The sequence below is a fragment of the Taudactylus pleione genome, unplaced genomic scaffold, assembly GCF_031769625.1.
Source record: "Taudactylus pleione unplaced genomic scaffold, aTauple2 ptg000208l, whole genome shotgun sequence".
In the NCBI taxonomy this organism is placed as follows: Eukaryota; Metazoa; Chordata; class Amphibia; order Anura; family Myobatrachidae; genus Taudactylus; species Taudactylus pleione.
Window position 1 is genome coordinate 2,733,592 of NW_028284610.1, and position 17,667 is coordinate 2,751,258.

Consider the following 17,667-nt stretch of genomic DNA (forward strand, 5'->3'; position numbering starts at 1 on the left):
CGGTTCTTCCATATGAAGAAAATAAGCTACTGCTTGAACCCCCAAGTCATGTTCAATACATGTGCATAAGGATTCTATATTCAGAGTAACAAGAAAATGGTACCCCTCCATCCTTATGTCATGGATTTTTCTGAGGATATCCGAGGTGTCTTGTATATAAGATGTTAGTCCCAAAACATGGTGCCTTAAGTGCAGATCTATGAATCTGCTTGCATTTTTGGATAATCCTCCTATTCCCGACACTATGGGTCTCCCTGGTGGGTTCTCGATATCCTTAGATATGGTAATGCAGCAGAAGGCATCACGCCTCCTGTGCATTACTTATCCAAGCTGCGTTGTCCAACACAGCATCAGATAATCTGCATTCCATCGGCCAGCTGCAGAGACCCATGGGGTCACACAGTTGGCCACTGTAGTTTAGAGGAAGAGGTCAGGAAATCTCTGTCAGCCAATGGAGATCCTGGCCTCTTACCTCCCCCGCAACGGTGGCGACACGCCTCTGTTTCAGGAAACGGAAGGCATCGCCGCCCCCTCCCTGCCCACAAACTGACAATCTGCTGCCAGTCTGCGAGCGACTTAGCAGAACCCATTCTGCCCACTCACAGAATGGGTCCTGCGCAGATTCCCAAAGATTGGGAATCTGCGTTCAGCTGCCTGAGAGTGAACATTGGTGCCAAATCAAAGCTTCTTGCATTGCACTTCATGAATTAGGTTGTGCACTATGCAGAACTGCAAACTACCACAAAGGAAGAATGGGTTTACTCTGTATTTAGGGTTTAGCCCAAGCCTTTCCACTCAGTAAGTAATTCATCCTCTTCATATGACCCAGTTGGGCACTCATTCATAGGGGCATATTTACTAAAGTGCGGGTCTTTAGAATTTGAGATGTTGCCCATAGCAACCAATCTACTTAACATTTATCTAGCACCTTCTAGAAGATAATAGCTAGAATTTTATTGGTTGCTATGGCCAACATCTGCACTTCTACAAACTCCCACTTTAGTAAATATACCCCATAGGGGGGTATTCATGACATAATTTTTGCCTATTTCAATTATCCACGTATTCAATTTCAAAGACTTTTCGCAGGTTCGAAAATTCTTTGAAAAAAAATGGGGATAACTTTTCACCATGTTTTACATGGCGAAAACAAGTGCAGAATTGGGGTTTAGGGGTGCAGGCTTAAAAAAAATAGCCTGCACCCCTGGGAATAGCCCCTAACAATGAACTGTGTCAAAAAAAGTAAAAAAAAAATAGGGACACCCCAAAAAATTATTTACATTTTGGGGCAAAAAAATAATAATTGGGAAACAGTGTTTAAAAATAGCCCAATAGGTTCAGGGGTAGTCTCTAAGTATGCAGCAGGTGTTTTCTAGAATAGGCTATTAGCGGCAGGTGCATTTTTGCAGAATTTAAAAAAAATTAGTTTAGGGACTTAAAAATATGCTAGTACCCATTTTCATGTATCCAAAATTTGATGTTACCACTTAAAAAAATTAAAAAATAAACCTAAGTGCTCTTCTGCATTACTTGTTCTAATGTCGGGAAAAAACACCTGCCACATCTATTTAAAAATGCAGAACACATTCTGCAGGGCTAAATGGGTGTACCCAGAGTGAACCCTCATGTCTGGACATCTTTAGGGGGGTCCTAGGAACAAAACCTGAAAATTCCCACATTTTCAGCAATACTTACCTTTCCTGAGGCTCCCGTTTTCGCTGCTTCCTAATTGAATACGGGGATAAAGCGGGCGCGCGTCCGATTCTTTATTCCCGGAAAAGCTGCGATGTGGACTGAAAAGTCCAGCACAGACTTTTCGCTCCCAAATTGAATAACCCCCATAGTCTCACATGAACATACTGTAGGACAACATGCTGTCAACCTGATTGTATATAATATATACTGCCCTCCTCTTTTCTTCCACAGCCTGTTGGATCACTGCCTCCTCATGATGTACCTTCCACTGTCTATATAACATGTACATAAAACAGTCTTTTGAATCTGACAACTGACTTCAGATACGTACCTGGAGTTTGTACCTCACCACAGATCTGGACTTTGCCAAAAGAGATATTATATAGTACTGACAAATAGGGTACACAAACATTTGCATGTGACACATTGACTTATATTTCATCAATAGGAGAACTTCAAATAAATAGGAATGCTATAGTACATTCTGGAGAAAGCTTTGCCTTAATGGTATTAGTTATATTAACTTTGGTTAACTTACAGTAATGACTCATTTAACTTGTTTACAAGAACATGTGAGGGAAAATTATTTAATATATATAAGCCATACTACTTACTAAAGGCGCACATCCACTAACAGATATTAATGGACGACTGACCGATAACGACATCATTATCGTTCAGTCGTTCATTAATTGTGCACAAATTGTGCACAATAATTGAGGAAACAACCAGCGATGCCCACTCCTGCTGGTTGTTTCTGACATCAATTATCGTCTGAACATGCCGGTCAATCTGCCGATAATGACAGATTGACCATGTTTAGGATGACGGAGGGTGCCTACACTGAGCGATTAATCGTTCACTGTAGACACTGCAAGGGATGGGGAACAACGGTACAATTACAATGTCGTAATCATACTGTCGTTCCGCTATCTATTAGAGGATGTGCGGCATTAGGCTTCTGAGCACCAATGACTACAAAGTTCCAAAATGCATTGCACTTTTCATGTTCACAATTGGTCATTAGCCTAACTAAGTCTTCACAGAGAAAAGATGCAAAACTCTCGCAACACTGAGGTACTGTAGGTCAGACCTTTTAGTCCGTGATTTAGGATATAGGGGCCTATGTATCAAGTCGTGTTTTACATGAAATTATGCAGAGCCCCAGCTTCCACAGGGGAAGTGTCAGCTTCCACCGGGGAAGTCTTTCACTTCTGTGAAATATTGGGGATATAACTCGTGGGGAAAGCATTTACCGCAACTGTTGTCCCTGCGAGTTCCCCATAGTACAGTGGTCGGGGAACAGGGGTAAATTACCCCACATGGGGTAAAAATTAAATTCCTCTGGGCAATGGACAGACAGCCGGGCATGCATATGAATCATTCTATAATATAGAATGATTCATATGCATGCCCGGCCTTGCCGCATGGAGGCTCTAAGCTGGACGCCCGCTGAGATGTTATTACCAGCGGGCGCCCGGCTCCTTCCCTGCAGTGCCGTGTTAGCCGGAGGCTGGAGTTCTCTTCTGAACTCCATCTTCCGCCTCTCTCCATGCGCACTATGGGAGAGACATCATGACATCTCTCCCATAGTTCTGAGGAGCAGCCGGGTGGACAGGATGGCGGCGGATGAAGTAGCGCGGATTAAGGTAAGTGTTTTTTTTGTACAAGCGCCACTACAGGGGCATTATATGGGGGCACTACTACAGGGACATTATATGGGGTACTACTACAGGGGCTCTACTACAGGGGCATCATATGGGGGCACTACAGGGGCATAACTATGGGGTCATTACTACAGGGGCATTATATGGGGGCACTACTATAGGATTCCACTCCTTTCAAATCAAAGGGGTAACGTCGGCATGTCTAAATATATTTTGGGGCAAAAGGTAAAAAAGTTCCCTGACCCCTGCCGTAGTATATAGCTGGGATATTTTTATGAAAAATTTAAATATCCCCGGCGAGTTAAATACATAATAATCAGTACCACAATTGTCAGTACATAGTCCCCATAAAGTCCCAGGTAGCCGTCGGAGTTTACTGTGTTGTATCTAGAAGCAAATAAAATAAACATAATCTAAGGAAACATAAATCAGTTATAAATGTCAACATACTTTATATACAGATAGACGTGTTATGTATTATTATAATCTCTGCTACTCTTCTTGTTTACACAATCCAAGAGGAAGTGAAGTTGAATATTCAAATTCAGCTCTATCAAAAGCCAAGTCAAGAGAAAACAATTAACCCACTGTTTTATATTGTTTTTGTAACCATAAAATTCATAGAAAAGCTGTCTGTAAATTACTGCATAGTTTCCTCATAGTTTTGCCGTAGTATTAGACTATAGGCTATACAAATAAAGCTAGTCTATATAAATTGTTTGCAACCCTTAGGTACATACAGTAACAGAAAGAAAGCTGTTTTCCTTAATTACATATTTTAGTACCTCATATCATGGTTGCTCTCACTTAGGGGCCTATTTATCTAACTGCACTGCAACCAGAAAATCAATGTTCCTTATCACTGTATGTTGCAACAATAATGAACATTGTTGGTGGTATTTACTATGGGACACCACATCCAAACAAGGAGAAAAACATTATACCCAACGCATTCAGACCATCCAGTCACACATATGCACTGCAAACTAATTGCAATTGGCATTGGGCTCATCTACAGACCCCTCAATCGTCCTTCTCCAGCAGGGGTACTCCATACAGGTAAGCTGGGTAACAGAGAAGCAGATGTGTTCCAAAAACTTTTGGTATTCAGAGCCTGTTAAATTGCACTACTGAAATATCTCCATACATTGTGTGCTGTGATTTTTGTGTCTTCAACAAGGCAGAAACTGCACTTTCTGAATTTTTCATGGGACCATAGGCGTAACTACCGTAGGTGCAGGGAGTGCGGCTGCTATGGGACCCAGACCAACCCGGGGCCATCGCTCCCCCTGCACCTATTGTGCCAGGCCTCAGTCCATGGCCCCACACTCCCCCCCCCGCACCATCCTCACTCCCCCCTCTCATCAATTTACCTGTAGCCTTCTCCGTCAGTCAGTCAGTGAGGAGAGATGGAGCCAACCGGGCGAGTGTGCCTGTCCTGCGCAGCGCATCCACGGAGCAGGCAAGTCGAGGGGAGTGAGGATGGTGCTTGAACGTGGACAGAGGGGGGGTGCAGACCTTGGGGGGCCTGTGAAAATTTTGCTATGGGGCCTCCCTAGGTCTAGTTATGCCCCTGCATGGGACCAATGAGCTTGATGAATAGTCCCTTTAGAAACGTGAGCTTGTAGTACATTTTAAGGGGTTGTCCAACAAGTATTAAAATCTGAACAACCCCTGCCATCATCACCATCCTTCAATATATAACAAGCATTAGCTGCCTTTTGCTAACAGCTGTCGCATGGGACTCTATTAACTAAAGAAAGAAAAGACCTACAGTCAGGTGCATAAATATTGGGACATGGACAGAATTGTCATATTTTGGCCTCTATTCACCACCACAATGGCTTTGAAATGAAACAAACAAGATGTGCTTTAACTGCAGACTTTCAGATTTAATTTGAGGGTAATTACATCCAAATCAGGTGAACGGTGTAGGAATTACAACAGTTTCTATATGTGCCTCCCACTATTTAAGGGGCCAAAAGGAATGGGACTATCAACTCAAAAGCTATTTCATGGACAGGTGTGGGCTATTCCCTCGTTATTTCATTATCAATTAAGCAGGTGAGAGGTCTGGAGTTGATTCTAGGTGTGACATTTGCATTTGGAATCAGTTGCTGTCGACTCTCAATATGAGATCTAAAGAGCTGTCGCCATCAGTGAAGCAAGCCATCATTAGGCTGAAAAATCAAAACAAACCCTTCAGAGAGATAGCAAAAACATTAAGGACCTCATTCAGAGTCGGTCGTTGCGGCCGCACGGTCGTACGCTACCGATGTTCGCTAAACTGCGCATGCGTAAAGTTCGCAATGCGCGTGCGCAAACTAGCTGCTACTATCAGAAATTTCTCTCTCCTTGAACACAGCCAGGTCGGTAGTTTGAGTGACAGAATGATGCGTTTGTGGGTGGGAACAGGGGAAGGTGCTTGAAAACGGGGGAGTGGAGATCCGAACGCAGGCATGCCTAATTATGCGAACGGCATTTTATGGGAGTGCATAATTAACAAAGTAGTGTCATGGCACACGTGACATGGGTGGTTTGTAAACTGACCTGATCGGAGTGCTTAAGAGAGGGTATGGTCAACCTTAAGCTCTACGACCAGATCCGATGGTTACCGATGGTCTCGATTAATGCTTATATGGCCGGAGATGACGTGTAATGTGTACGAGAAGGGGGCGTATTTTTTGTCTTACGGCCGCATCCTCCCCTTGGTCGGCCAGCTAACGATCCGATCTTAAGGACGCAACTTGCGAGTGCATCATTTGCATATCCGGCCCCTTTTCCCTTACGACCGTGCGGCCGCAACGACCGACTCTGAATGAGGTCCTAAGTGTGGCCAAATCAACTGTTTGGAACATTCTTAAAAAGAAAGAACGCAGCAGAGAGCTCAGCAACACCAAAAGACCCGGAAGACCACGGCAAACAACTGTGGTGGATGACAGAAGAATTATTTCCCTGGTGAAGAAAAACCGCTTCACAACAGTTGGCCAAATCAGGAACACTCTTCAGGAGGTAGGTGTATATATGTCAACGTCAACAATCAAGATAAGACTTCACAAGAGTGAATATAGAGGGTTCACCACAAGATGTAAACCGTTGGTGAACCACAAAAACAGGAAGACCAGATTACAGTTTGCCAAACAACATCTAAAAAAGCCATTACAGTTCTGGAACAACATCCTATGGACAGATGAGACAAAGATCAATTTGTGCCAGAGTGATGGGAAGAGAAAAAAGCTAAAAAGTGGAATGTTATGCAATGGCCAAGTCAATCCCCTGACCTGAATCCGATTGAGCATGCATTTCACTTGATGAAGACAAAACTGAAGGGGAAATGCCCCAAGAACAAGCAGGAACTGGAGACATTTGCAGTAGAGGCCTGGCAGAGCATCACCAGGGATGAAACCCAGTGTCTGGTGATGTCTCTGCGTTCCAGACTTCAGGCTGTAATTGCCTACAAAGGATTTGCAACAAAGTATTAAAAAGTGAAAGTTAGATTTAGGATTGTTTAGTTTGTCCCATTACTTTTGGCCCCTTAAAAAGTGGGAGGCACATATAGAAACCGTTGTAACCCCTCTACCATTCACCTGATTTGGATGTAATTACCCTCAAATTAAATCTGACAGTCTGCAGTTAAAGCACATCTTGTTTGTTTCATTTCAAAGCCATTGTGGGGGTGAATAGAGGCCAAAATATGAAAATTCTGTCAATGTCCCAATATTTATGCACCTGACTGTATATATATATATATATATATATATATATATATATATATACTTAGTGGTGACATTAATACTCAGTGCCATATTGTGTACGATGTTGCTCTACAGCTATGTCTGGGAAGGACAATAATGTGCCCTCTGCTGCACCCACTCTGCTATTTTGCAGGTCGGATGCTGCAGGTTTACGTGAGGAGGAGATTGTACACAATGAATTAGGTGGTATAATCCACCAGGCCCTTCTAATGTCCCGGTCCCTGTGCAGGAACCCCCTTGGGCTTCCTTTTATCTCAGGTCCTGTCTACTATTGCGGGTCGCTTAGCGGTGCCAGCTGGTTTCCCCTCTATGGGGTTGCCACAGCAGCCGGTTTTTCCCTCTCTCAGGGATTGTCACAACAGATTACTGCTATGCAGATTCCTCCTGTGCCCCCGCCTTTACTGCTCTACAGACTTGTTGCAGGAGGAGAAAGCCGCTAAGCCATCTAGGTGTCCTCTGGTGTCATCATAGTCCACACAACTCTCTGAGATGTCATCTGATGATGGAGAGATTGCGGATGTCTCTAACTCTGAGTCCCCTCCACTGGAGATGGAGACTTGGTTTGGGGTTACTATTCCTACTTTGGTGTGAACTGTCAGAGCCGTATGGGTCATAGAGGATAACGAATCAGATCCTCTGTTCCAGCAAGCTCTGTTTGTACATATAAAGGGCTACTTCTGCAGAATTCGCTTTACTGGATCAATTAGTTGACCGCAAGGCTACAGCCTGATGAATGCCTGGTAAGAGGTATCAACCTCTGGGACGTTTGGCTGCGTGTTATCCATTTCCTGAAGTTCCTTGCATGAAATGGAACTCATCCCCTGCAGTGGATTCACATGTAATATGGTTAATAACAAGTGCTACATTACCTATGCCTTCCATTTATTCCCTAAAGGTTAGGAAGGTGGAGTTTGCCGGAAGTCTATATGCCTTCCCTCAAATACTTTTAGGCCTTAGAGGTTTTTTGGTTTGCAACATCAGTGATGCAGCCACACATATTGGGAAGGCTGTTCTGGATGTCAGTCTCCTGTCTTCCAGTGTCTCGGTGGCAGCTGTGGTGGCTCGCCGTTCCCTGTGGCATTCTTGTAGGGCAGATGCTTCCCATACACTGGAGAAGTATTGTTTGGTCCTGACATGAACAGGATTGTGGGCACGTTGGCAGTGGTTAATTCTGCATTTCTGCATTCGGCTGCGGTTTCAGCAAAGCCTTGCACATTCTCCTTTCGATCCTTAAGTCCTCAAGATTAGCCCACAGGTCAGACCTTCCCAAGGCCGTCTGCTTTCAGTAGGGCTGTCAAACCTAAGAAACTGGCATGAAGTACAAAACTTCCTACTTCCAAGTCAGAGGATAAACCCTCAGTCTAATGGGATTGGCCTCCCTCTGGGGGATACCAGGGTTGGGGGCCGACTTCTTCAGGTCACCCAGTGTTGGTGTCAGACCACCGTAGACACCAGGGTAATAGAAGTATTCTGTCATGGGATGACAAGGCCTTACAAATCCAGGAAGCCATACGATCCTTGCTTCAAGCAGAGGTCATAGTACCAGTCCCGTTGCCCCAGAGGGATATGGGTTGTTGTTCCAATCTATTTCTGTTTCAAAAACTGACTGGATCCCAGCCTATCCTCAATCTTAAGTCCCTGAACAAATTCCTCAGGGTACCTTGGTTCAGGATGGAAACCCTATGCTCAATAATACTGGCTATGGAACCTGGGGATTTTATGGTGTTCTCGGGATATTCATGCATGCTTATTCCAATTGCTTCAGCTCATCAGCATTTTCTCAGGTTTGCTGTACCGCAACAACATTTCCAGTTTTGGGCTCTGCCATTTGTCCTATCTACTACACCTCGGGTGTTTACCAAGATTATGGTGGTAATGGCAGCCCATCTGCGGCGGCAGGGGTCTGCCTGTTACCATTCCTGGACAACCTTTTACTGTTGGAAGGGTCTCCAGAGGGACTTCACCACCACCTACAGCTGACTATATCTATGCCACAGATACACGGGTGGTTAATCAATTGGAAAAAGTCCTCCAGGATCCCATCCCAAAGGATTCTACATCTGGGAGCACTGTTGGATTCACAACAGCAGTGGATCTTTCTGTCTATGGAAAAGATCTCTACTTTGCTTATGCAAGCATGCAGATACCTCCACAGTTGCCGATTGTCCATCCACTCAGCAATGCTATTACTAGGTTTCTTAGTGTCATTGTTCGACATGGTGAAATATGCCCAGGTTCATTCCTGGCCTCTGTAGAAATTGATCCTCTCCAGGTGGGACAGATTACCCCATCATATAAAGCAAACGATGGTGCTCTCTCCGTAGGTGCGTCTGTCTCTTGCTTGGTGGCTGCATACGGGCCACCTCACCTGGGGGCGCCCCTTTTGGATTCCGATCTGGGTACTTCTGACAATGGATGCCAGTCTCTGGGGTTGGGGCACAGTGACAGGTCCACACTCATTTTGGGGATGGTGGACAGCAAAAGAGGCTGGCCTGCCAATCAAGATTTTGGAACCTCGGGCGGTCTTCAGGGCCCTGCAAAAAGCCAGACTTATACTTCACAGACAGCCCATGCAAGTTCAGTCAGACAATGCCACAACCATAGCTTAAATCACCCATCAAGGAGGAACTTGAAGTCAGGCGGCGATGACAAAGGTGTCACGCATTCTGACATGGGCAGAAGGTCATTTCCCAGCCATTTCGGCAGTGTTCATTCGGGGAGTTCTCGATTGGGAAGCGGACCTCCTCAGCCGTCACGACATGCATCCTGGGGAATGGTCTATTCACCAAGAAGTGTTTCAGCTCCTAGTGGACAAGTGGGGCCTTCCAGATGTGGACCTCATGGCCTCCCGACACAATCACAAACTGCCAGTGTATGGGTCTGGGGCAAGAGATGCCAAGGCTCTCTTGGTAGTCATTCTGTCAGTCTAGTGGACCTTCCAGTTTGCGTACCTGTTTCCTCCACTCTCCTTTCTTTCTTGAGTACTTTGGAAGTTCAAACAAGAAGGAGGCACTGTCCTGCTAGTGGCTCCAGCATGGCCTAGACATCACTGGTACTTCAGAGTCTCCCCATTGACACTCCGTTGCTGTTGCCCCAATGTCTGGACCTGTTGTTTCTAGGTCCTTGCCTTTGTCCGGACCTGGATCATCTGTGGTGTGGCTCTTGAGACATCCGTCCTAAGGTCCATGGGTTTTTCTGGCTCTGTGGTTAACACCATGCTAAGAGCGTATAAACCAACCTCTGCCAGGATTTACCACTTTGCAAGGTGTCATCCCAGAGGTTACGACCCCCAGGTATTCGAATATCCAGTGTTTTGGCTTTCCTTCAGGCCGATTTGGATCTTGTTCCCTGCCTTGCCTCACTGATGGTGCATGTACCTGCTCTTCCAGTGATTGCTCCTCTTCCTGATATCCGCACTGTCCTATAGGTGTCCTTCACATTCAGCCTCCCTTTGCCTCTCCTGTGGTGCCTTGGGATTTGGCTGTTATCCTTAGGGCCCTCCAGGGCCCTCCATTTGAACCCCTGGACTCAGTGGATTTCAAATGGCTTACAGCCAGAAGAGTGTCAGACTTGGGGGCTTTCTCTTGCCGTTCCCCATTTCTAGTTTTTCACCGGGACAGGGCAGTGCTTTGGACTTGCCCTGGGTTCCTTCCTAAGGTGGTTTCTAGTTTCCACATTAATGAGAAAATTTTTGTACTGGCCTTTAATTCTATAGACATCTCAGCAGGTGAGGCCTCATTAGATATGGTACGTGCCCTCAGTATTTAAGTGGACCATACCAGTTCCCTTCAGAAGTCGGACTCCTTGTTTATCCTCTATGGAGTCCACAAGAAGGAACGGCCAGCCAATAAACAAACTTTGGCTAGTTGGATTCGCTTGACGATCTCTGAGGCTTACACTCATGAGGGCCTTCCAGTGCTGCCCTCTGTTACTGCTCATTCTACTCAGTCTGTGGGTCATTCGTGGGCAGCTCGCCGTGGCACCTCGGCTGTTCAGCTTTGTAAGACGGCCATGTGGTCTTCTCTCCAGACCGTTCTGAGGTATTATGCATTTGATACCTTTGCCTCTCAGGATGCTTCCTTTGGGTCGGCGGATTCTCCTCTCTGCACAGGAGCATCTCCCTGTGGAGCCTATGGACCCTGAAGTAGAAAATGAGAGATATGGTAAGAACTTACCTTTGTTATCTCTTTCTACGAAGTCCATAGGGTCCATAGGGCACCCACCCTTCCATCTCCTTCTGTGTGAGAATGTGATTCTTGAGCGTTCCAGACTTTTTTCTCTCTCTTTTATCCTCCTCTGGCCTTTGGCTTGCTACAAAACTGAGATGCCTCTGGCCTGTGGGCCGGGTATAGGAGGGAGACCAAGTGCATCCTGGGAGAAAAATTGAACTGCATGGTGCCCGGATGACTCCATCGTCACTTATACCTGAAGGTCTCCCTGTGGAGCCTATGGACCCTGAAGTAGAAAAAAATATTTTACATTCATGGATGACTGCTTCCTCCAGACCTGTGGCACAATGTTGCGGACGGTTTGTGCCCCTAGACTGGCAAACGTACATGGGGGAGTAGGAAAATACCATCATTAAGGGAGATCAAGCTGACTGTATAATAATTAATAAAATATTTATAGATGACATCCTTATAGTTTGGAATGGTGAAGTTGAATATTTTGAGATGTTCATTAAGTATATAAATATTAACACCTATAACTTAAAATTTACACATGTTATTAACAATAATATGATACAATTATTGATTTGGTACTAGATATGTCAAAATATAAAGAAACTGGACAGATTGATACTTTTTTAAATAATAGATAGTAATAGTTATCTAGAATTTTCAAGTTGCTATCTGCCACAATGGAAGAGGAATATCCTCTTTTCCCAGTGGACCCTATGGACTTCGTAGAAAGAGAAATAACAAAGGTAAGTTCTTACCATATCATTATTTAACTACAACGTTTAAACAGTCACAAATTAAATGAGCTAAATTTTCTTCCATGTTAGGATCTCCAGGCAGTACTCTCCAAACACTAGCTATACCTTGATTATGAGGTATAGTAGTGTACAATGACGGCTCATCTACAGTGCACCATTTCTATTCCACTTTCCATTGCATGTTGTTAACTAGCTATAAAATATGTGTGAAGTATCGTATATATGAGTCGAGATTTGTGACATATTTTTTAATATATACATCCACATATTCCAAAAGTCTTGATGTCAAAGATCCAATACTTGAGATTATCGGTCTCCTAGGTGGACAGGTCTCATTTTTATGGATTTTTGGAATATGATCAAATTTAGCAATATTAAGAGTTTTAACAGATACAGTATTTGTATTCCTCTGATTACATGGCTTTCATTTCACAACCTCTTTCAAGTTACTCTTTAAGGTCTTTTAAAAATACCTGTGTAGAATCTCCATTTGGTCTTTTATAGGAAGTTTCATCATTGAGGAGGATATATGCTTCATGTACATAGTATTCACAATCTAAAATCTCTATCCCTTCTCCCTTGTCTGCACTTTTGATGACAATCTCTTTATTCTCTGCTAAACCTTTTATTCTGCTTTGGACAGAGTTTTATTTGTTATTCTTGTGTTGATCTCATCAATATATTTTTTTACGATGTAAAAACAAGCCTCCGATCGCTTCAAAAGGCAAGCGTTCCCAGTGATGCACTGCGCGGGTGACGTCATGACGTCTACCGCAATATGAGGAGGATGCCCTGCACGCCTGCTGGATCTAGTTAGATCCAGTCAGAGTGAGGCTACAGATCTTGTGCGGCTAAGCCTAACACGCACAGACAATTATCAGAAAAAAAAGTTGTTGTTTTTTGTTTGTTTTTTGTGCTCCAGAACTTTGGGCCCAGAGCACAGATTGATGACGACTGGACTCGGGCAGCACTAGCTTGCGTTGCTGACTTGATAGATCTTGTGCGGCTAAGCCTAACACGCACAGACAATTATCAGAAAAAAAAGTTGTTGTTTTTTGTTTGTTTTTTGTGCTCCAGAACTTTGGGCTCAGAGCACAGATTGATGATGCCTCGAATCGGGCAACACTAGCTTGTGTTGCTGACTTGATAGATCTTGTGCGGCTAAGCCTAACATGCACAGACAATTATTAGAAAAAAAGAAAAAAAAAATTTCTGCTCCAGAAATTTGGGCCAAGAGCACAGATTGATGACGACTAGAGTCGGGCAGCACTAGCTTGCATTGCTGACTTTCTGTATTTTGGGTCTCATTCAGACCCGCTCGCAATCGCTGTATGCTCGCAAGCGCTGTATGCTCGCAAGCGGGTCGATGTTACCCAAATGTGCATGCGCACGATGGAGGTGCCTCCCTCGTGGCATGCGCGAGACCCGGCGAGCGACGGGGAAGCCGTCACTCGGGGTCTCGCACCAAAGGGGGCGTGCTGTCGATGGTGAGTGACAGCACGCCCCCTTTGGTGGGCATGCCAGAGGCGTGGCTGCCCAGACAGAGGCGTTCCCATGGGAACACCTACCGTCTGGGTCTGGCCCCACTGACATCACTAGTGATGTCAGTGGGAGTGTTTTTGGCTCTGATAGAGCCAAAAGCACTCCTGGGCTTGCGGCAGCGAGACCCTACGTCACCCACAGCTATGCAAGCGGCCAGGAGGCCGCTCCATTTTAAGCTAGGCCGGCCCTGATTCAAAGCGAGCACTCTGGTCAGAGCGTCCGGCTCTGAATCAGGCCCTTTGTGCGGTTAAGCTTAACACGCACACAGACAAATAGATATTACACAAAAAAATACACTATATTTGCGTCCAGAACTTGGACCCAGATGGATGCAGCAGACAGCACCAGCCCAGGTGGATCAGCAACAGCCCAGATGGACACAGCAGACAGCACAACACAACACCAGCCCAGAATGGATCAGCAGCATCAGCCCAGGACACAGCAGACAGAACAGGACACAGCAGACAGAACAGCACAGCACCTCTCCCCAACCCTACACTACCCACCCTCTTTGTTCAGTCTCCACAGCCAGAGTGAAATGGCACCTGCCACATCCCTTATATATAGAGACGAAAGCTCGCGAGCCGCGAGATTTCGTCTCTATGGTTTTGCCTTGATTTGAGAGATCCGAGTCGCGGAAACATCTGAGCCCGCTTAATCCGACTCGGATTCCCTTAGTTCGAGTGGGATCGCATCTCTTAGATCCGAACCCGCTCATCTCTAGTATAAAGGGGAAAACTACGCGGGGCAATGCATAAAGGGGAAAACTATAGGGGGCACTGTATAAAGGGGACAAATACAGGGGCCAGGGCAAGGGCCGGTGGTAGACTCCTCGGCACCCTAGGCGAAACTTATGTATGCCCCCCCCCCCCCGGTACTCATTCAGCCCCTCAGGTGAAAGTGACTTTGCACAGGTGGAGTGGCAGATGAGTTTTGTGTTAAAATATATATATATATATCAATAAAACACAAAACTTATCCGCCACTCCACCTGTGCAAAGTCATTTTCACCTGAGGGGCTAAATTAGTATGAAGAGGGGAGGCGCAGGCAGAAGTATGTATATATACACACACATATATATATATATATATATATATACACACACACAGTATCAGGGATGTAACTAGAACTTTTTGGGCCCCATAGCAACATTTTTAAGGGTTCCCCCTAACTTAGGTCTTACACAATGCCCACAGTAGTAGTTCTCCTAAAACACTGAATGCCCACTTGCAATGGTGCCCCTTATGCAATGCCCACTGTAATGGTGCCCCTTACACAGTGCTCCCAGCAGTAATAATGCCTTTAAAAGTAATGCCCCCTATAGTAGTGTCCCCAGTAGTAATGCCCCCTGCAGTGCCTCCAGTAGTAAAGGTCCCTGTAGTGCCCCCAATAGTAAGGCCCCTGTAGTGCCCCCATATGATGCCCCCAGTATTAAGGCCCCTGTAGTTCCCCTAGTAGTAAGGCCCATGTAGTGCCCCCAATAGTAAGGCCCCTGTAGTGCCCCCATATGATGACCCAGTAGTAAGGTCCCTGTAGTGCCCCCAGTAGTAAGGCCCCTGTAGTGCCCCCAATAGTAAGGCCCCTGTAGTGCGGCCCCTGTAATGCCCCCTGTAGTGCGGCCCCTGTAATGCCCCCTGTAGTGCCCCCAGTAATGCAGCCCCTGTAATGCCCCCTGTAGTGCCCCCAGTAGTGCGGTCCCAGTAGTGCCCCCAATAGTAAGGCCCCTGTAGTGCCCCCATATGATGACCCAGTAGTAAGGTCCCTGTAGTGCCCCCAGTAGTAAGGCCCCTGTAGTGCCCCCAATAGTAAGGCCCCTGTAGTGCGGCCCCTGTAATGCCCCCTGTAGTGCGGCCCCTGTAATGCCCCCTGTAGTGCCCCCAGTAGTGCGGCCCCTGTAATGTCCCCTGTAGTGCCCCCAGTAATGCGGCCCCTGTAATAAGCCCCCCTGTGCACGCACATACATACATATACTTACATACATAACCATACATACACACACATAAAAAAACAACACTTACCTTAAACCCTGCTCCAGTGCCTGCTGCCGTCAGTCCCCGGCGCCCGCTCCTCGGAACTATGGGAGTGATGTCATGAGTGAGCTTCGTCCTCCGGCGCCAGGGGAGGGGGGTAGGGATAGAGATAGAGAAGTGGGTGCCCGCTGGTAACACAATCTCAGCAGGCACCTGGCAAATGGGGGGGGTGATCGGAAGGCCGGGCGCCCTCTAGTGGCCGGCGCCCCTAGGAAGCTGCCTAAGCTTGCCTAGTGGAAGCGCCAGCCCTGGGCATTGCATATGGAGATAACTACAGGGGGCACCACATAATGGGCACTTGTGACTGAGAGCCAGTGGGGGAGCAGCCGAGACCTGTCAGGCTGGATTGGTAAGAGAGGGCAGTGTTCTCCCCAGGCTGTTTTTTGTGGGTGCACCACCCGGCACTTTGGGAGCCTGCAAGTGGTGACAATATCTGGGAACTGTATAAAAAGGACCAGATCCTACAGACTTTGGGCCTGATTCAGAGCCGGATGCTCTGACAGAGCGCTTGCTCTGAATCAGGGCCGTCCTTCCTGCTTTTAGAGCGGCCTCCTGGCCGCTCGCATAGCTGTCGGTGACCACCCACAGCTATAGCGAGTGGCCAAAAAGATGGTCAAGACCATCGCAATCATCGGGCTTGTGACGAGACTCTTGTGGTAGGGTCTCGTCTGCCGCAAGCCCTGGAGTGCATTTGGCTTTATCAGAGCCAAAAGCACTCCCACTGACAACACTTGTGATGTCAGTGGGGCCGGCCCCAGACGGTAGGCGTTTCCATGGGAAGGCCTCCGTCTGGCCAGCCATGCCCCCGGCACGCCCACCATCAACAGCACGCCCCCATTGTAGCGAGACCCATAGCGACGGCTTGCCCGTTGCTATCCAGGTCTCGCGCATGCGCACAATGGAGCCGGGTCCGTCGTGCGCATGCGCACTAGCCCAACATCGACCCGCTTGCGAGCACTCAGCGCTCACGAGCGGGTCTGCATCAAGCCCTTTGCAGCTTTTCATAATCAGACAAATGAGCCTCTAATAAGAGGAGAATTAATATATAAAAATGTTATTTCAAGTTTAAATCATTATAAGGTCAGGGCTTAAAACATTTTATTATTGCGAAGGCCCCACCCGGCTTTTTCTTGATACCATCCGGCTGGAAAAAATTTCTGGGGAGAACACTGCAGGTATAAAGGGGTCAGTAATGTAGTGTAGTGTATAGAGGGATAGGTAATGTAGTCTAGAGTATAGAGGGGTCAGCAATGTAGTGTAGGCTATAGAGGGTAGGTAATGTAGTGTAGAGTATAGAGGGGTCAGTAATGTACTGTAGGCTATAGAGGGTTTAGTAAAAATACTAATCCCAAATACTTAGTACAGGCGCAAAATGCAGGAAAAGTACGCAACCTGGGTAAAAAAGGCAAAGGGCAGAAGGCAGATAGAGTGACCTGCGCCATGTTAATTTTTTGTATGAGGGGCGCCATAGCAAATTTTCGCCCTGAGCTCCTCTTGGGCTAGAACCGGCCCTGACTTTTACCCCTAGTGCATATACTTAGTCTTGGAGATGTTGTAGACACATATGTTGATGGGGTACTGCCAGCACTACACTCTGTTTAAAGAGACACAAGAAATGTCCCAGCAAATTATGGCAGCAATATATTTTTAATTTAGTTCCTTGACAGACCAAGTTAATTTCTTCATTGCTCCAGTTTTTTCTAATATATGAGTATCCATTCTCCCCTGGGCATTTGCTGTATGATTTTGAGCATTAGTTTGAATGCTCCCATATCTTTGTAACTAGGCATTAATTTAGCACATTTGCCAATTTTGAACACATTGTCATATATATTTTTTCTATAATTCTCTTACTTTTTATCTAGTTTTTACTTGATTAAATGTATTAATATCCCTTGTTATTGCTATTATTAGTTATATATTTAATACATATTTTGTATACCTAACACTGTTGTTAGCTTATCTTATCTCATCAAAATGATGGGCTGTTTTTAATAGGTTTAAACATCCTCTAGATCAGTGGTTCGCAAACTGTGTA